This window comes from Lactuca virosa, chromosome 3, assembly GCF_052849685.1.
Source record: "Lactuca virosa cultivar CGN04683 chromosome 3, Lactuca_virosa_CGN04683_v6, whole genome shotgun sequence".
Classification (NCBI taxonomy): domain Eukaryota; kingdom Viridiplantae; phylum Streptophyta; class Magnoliopsida; order Asterales; family Asteraceae; genus Lactuca; species Lactuca virosa.
The window spans coordinates 426,783,860-426,794,722 of record NC_136428.1 but is presented as its reverse complement, the minus strand read 5'-3'; the positions used below and the strand labels follow the sequence as shown (position 1 = coordinate 426,794,722).

At 40.3% G+C, this 10,863-nt stretch overlaps 1 non-coding gene across 1 annotated transcript; it reads right to left on the bottom strand.

Moving 5' to 3' along the window:
* Window positions 1–8,733: 8,733 nt before the first annotated feature.
* LOC145167982 (small nucleolar RNA R71) lies at window positions 8,734–8,840 on the bottom strand. The gene has a single exon (XR_013741579.1). It is a non-coding gene; the product is annotated as a small nucleolar RNA R71 (small nucleolar RNA).
* Between the last annotated feature and the right edge of the window lie 2,023 nt (window positions 8,841–10,863).

Sequence of the window (10,863 nt, the reverse complement as noted above, 5' to 3'; positions counted from 1 at the left end):
TTAGCATTAGATGAGTTATTAGACAATATTGTGTAAATACCTGCATGGGTGGGTTTAACCTTCCCATCCTTTACATCTTGCAGATATTTAGGGCAGCTTCGCTTGAAGTGTCCCTTATCCTGGCAATAGAAGCATTGTGCTTCCTTTGGGTTTGAAGAAGGAGTAATGGGACCTTTCTTTGTCCCACTTGAAGAGGAACCATCAAGAGTCTTACCCTTGGTACCCTTCGAAGGGCTTTTCCTCTTCTTACCCTTTCCCTGCCCAATAGCCAGAACAGGGGCTGTTGAAGGAGTAGAAGTAGCAACCGCTTTACCCTTAAGGCCATTTTCAGCTGTCCTTAAGAGTCCTTGAAGTTTGCTAAGTGTGACTTCCTCCTTGTTCATATGATAATTCATACGAAACTGATCATAACTTGGAGGTAAGGAATGGAGAATGATATCAATCGGCCTTTCTTCAGGAAAGTCCACATTAAGCTTCAATAACCGGTCAACGAACCTTTGCATTTTCTGCATGTGACCGGTGATGGGTTCACCATCTTTCATTCTGGATGTTATCATGGAGGAGATGATTTTGTACCTCTCCTGACGCGCGCTCAGATGATATCTTTCCATCAGATCTTGGTGCATCTCATAGGGGTAGAAATCTTCATAGGATTTTTGAAGTTCAGTAGTCATGGTAGCCATCATGATGCATGCTACTTTAGTAGCATCCTTTTCATGTGCAACAAACTCCGCAAACTCTTCAGGAGTAGCAGTGGCTTCACTCACAACCTTAAGCTCCCTATCGAGGACATATTCTTTGTCCTCATAGCGGGTAATCATTCTGATGTTTCTGATCCACTCATTGAAATTGGATCCATCAAAGATGACCTTACCACACAAGTTCATGAGGGAAAAGGAGCCTGTTGGGTTTGAGCCAGAAGTATTGTTGGAAGACATCTGAAAGGAAAGAAAGACAAGTTTCATTAGATTAGGAATCCTTAATAATTCACCCAAATGAAATATTAAGGCTAGGATCCAACAAACTATTTATAGTTGGAAGAGGGATGCCGTAATCCATACTATAAAATATTTGAAGGTAGGTAAATGACGATTTACCAATTTCCACCATAAGAACGAAATATTTTATTATTAGGTTTTATTGGTTTTGAAACTCCTAGATCTTTTGAGATACATTGAACTTTTCAATGGCATGTTTGAATCTCGATTGTGCCCTCTCAAGTTTGTGACTGGGATGCCGAGGATCACAAACAAGGTGTGAATAACCATACAAATTGACTTGGTACCCTCAACAATATTACCTAATCGATGTGCCGGTTAACCACACACGCTCCACCGATCTATAATAAAGTCAAGTTACCCTTTGCCACTCTTACTAGTCCATGTTAGTGTGCCGGTTAACCACACCCGCTCCACTAACGACTTGGTAAGGTACAAAGTGTAATTTTATGGGCTAGCACCAATTTCACATTTTCCTAAATTAACTAAGATTGGGAATTTATAATGTATAGTTACTTTATAATTCATTATACTTTTAACGAGTATTTAAAGTCGTATCCTACCCGTTCGGCTAACGACCCTCCACCGATCAAGGAAGCGGTGGGTGAGAGTGGACACCCATTAAGTCACCATTTTATAGGCAACAACCTTATACCCCCCTTATAGACCGGCTTCGTGAATGAGGCCTACTAACGGTAAGAATGACATATTCTTATACATATCTATATAATAAAATTATAATAATAGTATAAGTGTTGATTTTTAAACTTTTTAAAAATCTAAGGTTTAATTTGGAATTAAAGTATTAAAGTGTAAGACTTTTCAAATTCCAAAACTTGAGGGCAAGATTTGAAACTATTCCAAGTCTCTTCAATCTCTTCAATTTGTAACTTATGAGTTTTAATAGTTCATAAAAATGAAGACTCTTCATTTTATGAAACCTCTTTAGTTCTTTAATCATAATTAAAAGAAATCACTTTTGGTTATCCATAACTTGAGGACAAGTTATGGACACCATCATGGCAATTAAGATCATGAATTAAACATACATGGAGGTTACATATAATTCCTATGATCTTCTAAAAACTCATAAGAACACAAATTCATGTCAAGCAATTTCAAGGAAATCATATAAACATATACAATACTTGAAAATTGATAAAAGTCATGTAAAATGGGTTAACATAATCATTATCATTTTGAAAAACAGATTTTACAAGTCCAAAACAGATTGGGATAATGATCTTAATCCATTCTCAGCAACAAAACTCGAAAAAACTGCCCAGCACGCTCCTACTTGCCGAGTACATTATTCTACTCGTCGAGTAGGATGAATTTGTTCATGGACTCGGCGAGTCCTCCCCATGGACTCGGCGAGTCCAGTCGTCAGAATGCAGAATTTTCGATTTTTAAGCAGTTTTGCATCAAGTATACAGAAAACAATCCTAGGCTCTGATACCACTGATGGATTTTTGAGCATTCTAACACTTCCTAAGTGTACATGCAACCCTAATAACCTTGAATCTATGTTTTCTCTATATACATGCAAATTTCTTTTTCAAGGTTATTTCCTAACTAGCATGGCATGGGGATTACATAGAACATAAAAACTAGTAGAAATACATACCTTGTTGTTGCTTGGATTCCTTCAAGACTTTGTGAGCCTAGCACCCCAAATTTTGTGCCTCAAATGCTTCACACAACACCACAAGACTTGGAATAACTTGAGAGAATGTCACTTAGCCTCAAAATCGGTTATGCCCTCTCTAGTAACACTAAGTCACGAGTTTGCTAGCCATAGGGTTCCTTTTATAGTGTTGTCACAATTAGGGTTTACACATGAATGCCCTTAATTGTCATGACTCTTGATTTCTCATGACCCATGGGTTTGTAACTCCCATGGACTATCCATGGAGCTCCATACGGTTATGACCAAACCCATAAACCATGGATCATTAATCCACCATAAAAGAATTGATGATTGTCATAATCAACCCTATATATATTTAATTAGTTTCACTTTGATCACCAAATTAATACTAGATTAATACTTGATCAATACTAATTAAATAATACTATTATCAATATATTAGAACTTATAATATATTAATAATCATAAGTGCCTTATTCTCTCATTTAGTCTATCCAAGTATTGCAATGCCATGCAACCCAAATGGACCATGCCGGGTCGGGTCAAGTACATACCAAATAAAGTTATGGACTTAGACACTATATCCAACAAATTTTACCTTATAATTTTTGGGAGGTTACAAGTTGGTATCAGAGCCTTAGTTTGAGGGATTCAGGTACACGCTCGGGTGTGACTGAACTCAAACTGAGGAGTTGGTAATCTTTTAAAAGAAAACAAATTTAAAAAAAGAATTATGTAAAGAAAGAGGGGGTGTGATGCATGCAATCGGCCGAGCTCATGTAAGTGATTCCCAGAATATCCACACATGTTGATATGTTATATGATATGAATGTTTACATGCTAGGATAAGGCTAAGGATACATCTAGGAATTGCATGATAGTTTGGCCTGATATGTGATGCCTTGTAGCCTAGGAAGCATTGGATGCTATGCTAGATTGGGAATATGTATTAGTAGCAGTAATTGCTACGTGTATGCTTTAAAAATTGTATATAATTAGGATCATATAGCCCTAGAATGACTGATTTAACCTTATTTCATGTTTCTTATTTGGTTGTGGTCCTAGGGTAGAGTCTTTTATTTGACAGTCTATTTGATCCTGTATTGTATATAAATTGCATGCATAAGTCAACCAGCAGTAACAGGGGCAGTTCCTAGCATGGTTTTTAGTAAGTGAGCTTGGGATGTCCTTTGTTTGTTTTGTAGCTTAGAGTGTTACTGCACGAATGTTGCTTCCTTTGTGCTTTTGTGAAACTCTTAGTGATCTGAGTTACCTATTAAGTGAATATGTAAAGTCACATGTTGCAAAAGTTAAATAATCTCAGAGTGACGATTTTGACTCTATTGCGTAGCTCTCGTTTGAGTCTAACCGTTGTAGGGTTGAGTCTTTTACTCGAAGGATTATCTAAACTTTATGGAATGTGATTATATTCATGAAGTAGTTAGCTGACATTAGTGGGAGTTCTACAAGAGTTGAAGGGAGGATGAGGTCGAAACCTAGGAAAGCCTAGGAAGTGCTTTAGTAGTTTGGTTCCGTTGTTTAGTAGGTACTTGGAGTATTAATTTGAGAAAGTGACTTGGAGGGTTCGGGATAACTCTTAAGGAGAGTATGGATAGGTGTGGAAGGTATTATTAGGACCGTACTATTGAAAGCACAAGATCCATACTTGACTTGAGAGGAGTCATAGAGAATCTAGGAAGCATGTGGGATGATGATTTTTTGAGTATGTTCTGATTATTGTATAGTTCTGTTTCAGTATGGTGATGAGCACTTGTAGCAGATGATCTGGTTCAGGCGCAGGTGTGGGAATTGAGCCGATTGATGAGCGGATACGGGAGTTCATCTCGTCGGAGATCACTCGTGGTATTTTGGAGCAGAATCCTGTGATCTTTGGTACGATCAAGGAAGGGATCATGGAGATTGTGCAGGAGCGTCTGGACGCATATCACACTAGGGTTATGGTTTGGGGTCTTTCGGGAAGAGATCACGGCAGGACAGTTGGGAGCGCGAACACCCTCATTTCGGGAGTTCAAGGCTTGTGGAGCTCCAAAATTCTTTGGGGCTAAGGACCCCATTTCTAGTCACCGATGGATCGCTGACACGGGGAATCCTCAGCGGACGAGTTTCGACCCTAAGGGGGCGAATATGGGATTTGCATCTTGTCTTTTGAGGGACCGAGCTCGTGATTAGTGGGATGAGGTCGGTAGGGCGTTGGGATCTGCGGCCGTGTCGGCCATCTCTTGGGAGGTGTTTGTCGCGAGATTCCTGGAGGAGTTTTCACCGGTGATTGAGGCGCAAGAGCTGGCGAGGGAGTTTCAGGACCTTCTCCAAACTACTGAGACTGTGGCAGAGATCACTACCAAGTTTCAGGAGAGGTCTTTGTTGGTTCCACGGTATCCAACAGACGAGGAGGTGAAGAAGGTGAGGTATCATGATATATTGAGGTATGACATCAGAGGGTTTTTTAGCTTGTCATGGTGCAAGACCCCGAATGATATGATTGCTAGTGCCCGAGAGCGGGAGATTGATTTGGATCACCTCGGGTAGAGGAATTCATAGCAGATTTAGATTGTAGTGGGCTAGGTGAAGAGACCCAAGACTCAGGATTCTCGTCTAAGTGGCCATCAGGGCTGGGGCCATGGTGCCAAGTGTGGGAGGACCAATGAGGGAGGCTTTCGGGGAATATGAAAGGGATGTTTCAGTTGTGGTCAGAAGGGTCATTTTAAATAGGGATTACCTCTGTGTACCAGTTCCAAAGTGTTTTCACTATAACCAGGTGAGCCACAAGAAGGCCAAATGTATGAGTTTGTTAGTTGGAGCAGTGAGTGCACCTGCTCCAGATACTTTGAGGATCAATGACGGTCGTCAGGGCAGGCCGGAAACCCCAACAGTGAGGAGTCGAGCATTGCAGGTTCCATCACGGGGGGACAGAGTTTCATCAAATGCTGTTGTGGGCATGTTATCTTTGTTTTTCCTCATGCTTTACTATTTGTATTTATGTGCTTTCGAATCATGTGCTTGTATGTGTAAGGCGTTCTCTTCGGTTTAGTTTCTCTATAATTTCCTGGTTAATATTATCAAGGTCGTTATATGCCATTTTGCATGCAGAGAGTTATGAGTGGGGTACATCTTGTTGATTTGGATTTAAATTGCCACGTGGTTTGTTATGGGCCATTGGTCGGAGAAATTTAGGGGTATCGCTTGGAAAACTAGTAGTCGTATTAGCGTGATTAGTTCAACAACGAAGTCAGAGTTCATAAGTTTTTGTGTCGCTCAATAGGGATGGCAATTGTTTATGGAAGGACTCTTGGGTTCGATCGCTACCATTAATAGGAAAGGAGAGGTAGCAAGCGGATGATGATGGCGGTCGCATGGGTTTGTTTAGACGTTAGAATTGTAAAAAAAATTGAAATTGTATCAGTTGAAGATCTTTAGAATGCATGGATCCTTCGGTATGTGGGATGTTGGGTTGGTGATCTGTCAGTTCTAACAAGGGGGTGCATTATTAGTTTTTTTAGTAAGGTTGGCAGGGTATAGCTAAATCCAAGTGGGGGAGAACCGTTTGGATTTCCAAGAATAGAATCAGGAGCATAACTAGGAAGAGTTTCACATCGTAGTCGAGAAGGAAGCCAGTTCAAGTGGCAGTCTGAATAGAGGTTGCTCAACGTTGGGGGTTTAGAAACTTTCAATGATAGGTTGGCACGTATGTGGTAATGCATAGCAGATATGTGGTGGGATTTAGGTTGAGGGTTGTGTTACAGCCTTTCTGCATTTTCTTTTCTGATGAAGGCTTTGGGGTTTGAAGCATGACCCGAACATCTGATTTGGGATACAATTAATTTGGTTCGACCCATGTTTGATCGTAGGATGGTATGGTAGATGGAGAGTAAGACCATGAGTCGGGCTCGTGGCTGATATGGGGGTGTTGTAAAACTACGAGGTAGCCGTAGCATACAGAAAGATGGTAGGCTGTCGAGGATGTGTTTTGATATGTGCATATGTATATATATATTTTACATCATATCTTAATACTTTTAGCTATAATTATGCTTATTATAGAACAAAAGGTACTTATTATGTTTAATATATGTTATGTAGCATAAAAGACATGCTCGAAAGCAACATGGAAGTTGGAAGCAGGAAAATGCGAGCTTAGGCAAGAAGAAGACAGAAAAGGATGTTGTTGGACAGCTTGGCCCCTCGTCGGTATTTTGACAATATCTCACGACTCGTAACTCCGATTGACGAGATTCAAAATGGTCTGAAAACTAGACACAATTTCGGATGACGTGGTGACCTAACAACGACGTGATGAATGGAATCTTCGTGATTCTTGGTGCCGACTTGGAGAAAACGAGATAAATTTAAGGACCACGACGTGGTGTCTTTACCACGTCGTGGTGTCGAGATTTTTGGTAACTGTATATATATCTCGAACATTAGGTCGATTCCAGAGGAGAGGGGGCTGAAGACTGCGACTATTAACAAAAAATACCCTTCCAAGACCCCTTTGAGGGCAAATTTCAACTAGAGATCAAAGGATAAATAGATTGGAGCAAGGATTTGCATCTACACATTCGGTTTGCCTAGTTTAATCATGATTAGTCTAGTTTCCCTTATGTTTTTGTGTTTTCCAGCTATAATTATGGCCTAAAAACCTTTTCTTTCGTTTAGTTAGATGAAACCTAAAACTATGAGTTAGTTTCTTACTTTATGGATTATATAAATTTGGTTTATGCATGTGTTTGATTATCATTACCTAGCATGTTAAAGTTTGTAACTTTGTTGCTTAATTTCAAGTCTAGTGTAGCTTAGTGACCATTAAATTATATGAACTTGATTACCTAGTGATTTAATGACCATTAAATTGCTAGAGCTAGGATCGACCAAATCTTAGATAAGTAATAAAAGTAACAAATTTAGCTGTGATGGAGAACATAATTGTGACCATAATTGTGTTTGTTTAGAGAAACCTCACATAGCCTATCAATAATGAATAACTAATTTTGTGTTTTGCATGTGTATGACCATACAAGGTAGTTCATGAATTGGTGAAAATATTAGTAAAGTTGGACTTGAATTGCTAATTACAATAACTTGGTAACCAACTTCATTAATCCATACATTAGAACTAACCATAGGAAAAAGGTGGATTCGAAACTAAACGAAAGTGTTTTAGTATTTTGATTAGAATCGTTTTTATTTGAGTGCTTAAGTTTTTCTGAACTTGTAAAATCAGATAAAATCTCCACTTTTAGTTGTTTTTCTTAGTTTAACTTTTAGTAATTATTTTATTAATTAAATACCGTTCCCTGTGATCGACACCCGCCAAGCTATACTATAATCTGACTAGGTACACTGCCTATAGGTGCATAGTTAGTATAAGTTTTTTAGGTTATAAATTTAAAAGTTGATAGGTATATTTTGTGCACATCAAGTTTTTTGGCGCCGTTGCCGGGGAACGGCTTATTTGATTATTAGTTTAATTGCTTTTTGTTATTCGATCCTTTTTGTGTGGTAAAAACCCCAAAAAGTTACTTTTGTTTCATTTGTTTATTTTAGTTTTTTTTTCTTTCTGAGACGCAACCACGTCGTGGTAATCTTCACCACGTCGTGGTCTTGCTTAAGTTATTTTTTCGTCTATTTGTTTTTTCTTCCTTTTACGCGTGTTTTTCTAGTTTTATCTTAGCATGAAAAAAATGGGGGACATCACGACCATGTCAATGGAAGAGAACAAGAGACATATAAGGAACGACAATAGATGGGGTCTTAATCTACCAAAAATCCCAGCCACTACAAAGCTTTAACTACCGGGACATATTCTTGGCATGCTAAAAGATCTACCTTTTTATGGGAAGGAGCACGGGGATGCTTATGAGCATATAGAAGATGTGGTGGAGATTTCACATTATTTTCATGCACCAAACAAGAGTAAAGATGCGGTGTTGCTTCAAATTTTTTCGGTCACATTGAAGGGTGAAGCTAAGGAATGGTTAAAATCACTTCCCTTTTCGAGCAATCACGACATGGGCTGATTTGAAGACCGAGTTCATAAACCAGTTTACCCCTCCTTCAATAGTGTCAAAGCTTAAGAGAAATATCCAGAGTTTTCAACAATTAGAAGGGGAGTCGTTATACAAAGCTTGGGAACGTTACAAGAGATTGTTACGACATTGCCCTCAACATGACTTCAATGTGCAACAAGAGATCTAGATATTTTTATGATGGAGTCAATGTGTGCACTCGTCAACTTCTAGACTCGCAAGGGCCCATGACAAAGAAGACTCCGGCAACAAATAAAGCTTTGATTGAAGAATTCGCTAAGCATTCTGTAACATCCCGTTTTAAATAGATTGATTAAATAATAAATCAGGAACCTCGAGAAGTAATTATTATTATTATTTTATATTATTATAGCCCAAAATCAAATGATAATTATCAGGGTTGGTTTCGGAAAGCCAAATGGCATGATTTGGAATCTCCAGGGGCTAAAATTTTATTTCTGGGATTTAATTTGTGAAGATTTTCAGGAGTCAGGGGCTGCTTGGTAAGATTAGGACTTAATCTGAAAGGATATTGAAATGTTGAGGGCTAAATGGCAATATTTGGATTTAATTTGAGAAGAATAAGAGGATATGGGCTAAATGTGTAATTCAAGCAAACTTTGGATGTGGACACGGGTGAAACCCGTTACCCTCATTAGCCATATATAATATACATGTAACCACATGCAAACCCTAACCCTAAATTGAGTGTGCAGCCACCACCCTCCCATTTCTAGTCGCCACCACCCCCGGTTGAGACCCCTAACCACCGGAGCAACCCTCTCGTGCTCACCCTGACCCCGGGAAGACGAAGCTGTTCGTGTGACCGCCACCTTCGCTCGTTTAGGCTGCCTTTCAGTCTTCGTCGCCGCCATGGAAGCCCTACTCCGCCGCCGAGAGTGTAACAAACACTCGGGAACCACCAGCCGAGTCCAGTCCCGCTATAGCCGGCCGATAGCGACACTGCTGCCACTGCCTTGTGCCGCTACTGCTCCGTTGCCATCAAGAGGTGAACCGCCATATCCACCTTCTTCTTCCTCTTCCGATGATGTAGTCGTTGTTCCGGCGGTGGATTGTCGCTGCTGCTAAGCGTGGGTGTGTGTGTTTCAGTCGTATATCGCAATCACGGGGAGTGTTTTGGGTTGTTGATTGTAATATGATGCTCGATGGACAGGAAAAGATCCGAAGACCAATCACCATGGCCATCGACCATGGTGGCTGCCACCTTCTTGTGTCGCCACCACCGTCGTACGCCACCAGGTGGGTGGCTGGGCTCACTGACATCAGAAGGGCGTGAGTGTGTGTGGTTTTGTAGGCCGGATTTCTTAAGAAGGCCACCACCACCACCGTAAGGTGGTGGCTAGCACCTCCGACCACCACCTACCGCCACAGTGCGGCTGTGCGTGTTTGTGTGTGTTTAGCATTAGCTTGGTGTATGCTCATTTTTGGATTTTGCGTTGTAAACTATAATTAAAAATTGAATAGTGAAGAGAAACCCTAACCACCACCGTGAGGTGGTGGCTGCCGCCTCCTGCCGCCGCCGTGTCGGGTGGCGGTGTGCCTTGTTTGGTTTGTGACTCGGTTGGATGTTTGGACAAGGGACTACTAAACCCTAATGGGCCAAAAGAAACCGTAGTGGGTCCATAAAGACCCCAATGGGCCTAATAAAACCCTGATGGGCCCAATAAGGCCCAAAGCGACTTAAAAGCTCAACCAATGGACTAATGGGCCAGTATTGGGTTAGTAAACCTTAATTAGGGTTTGGAAAACCCTAATGGCATAAAACCCTAATTGTGGAAATTGTTTGGGACACACACACGAGAAATTAATTATTAAACCTAAAATAATAATTAATAATCATTGGCAAACTAACTTAGCAATAATGGACTTAATGGATTAAGTCCTTTAGGGGTTAAGTAAGAAACACTTAACCCTAATCATCATTTCATGTGAAAGTCCTAATCTCACTCGGGCTTTGAATTGGGCCTTCCTATTGGGCTTTGGCGATTGGACTTTTGATGAGCCATCCAAGAACAAGTTAACGGACCAAAGTAATTAGATGGGCTTTAGGATAAGGCCCATGTGAGGACTTGGGCCCAATTTGGAAAATTGGGCCATAATTGGGCCTTTATGATTATGTGATAATGGGCCATGGGAATTGGATTGGAAT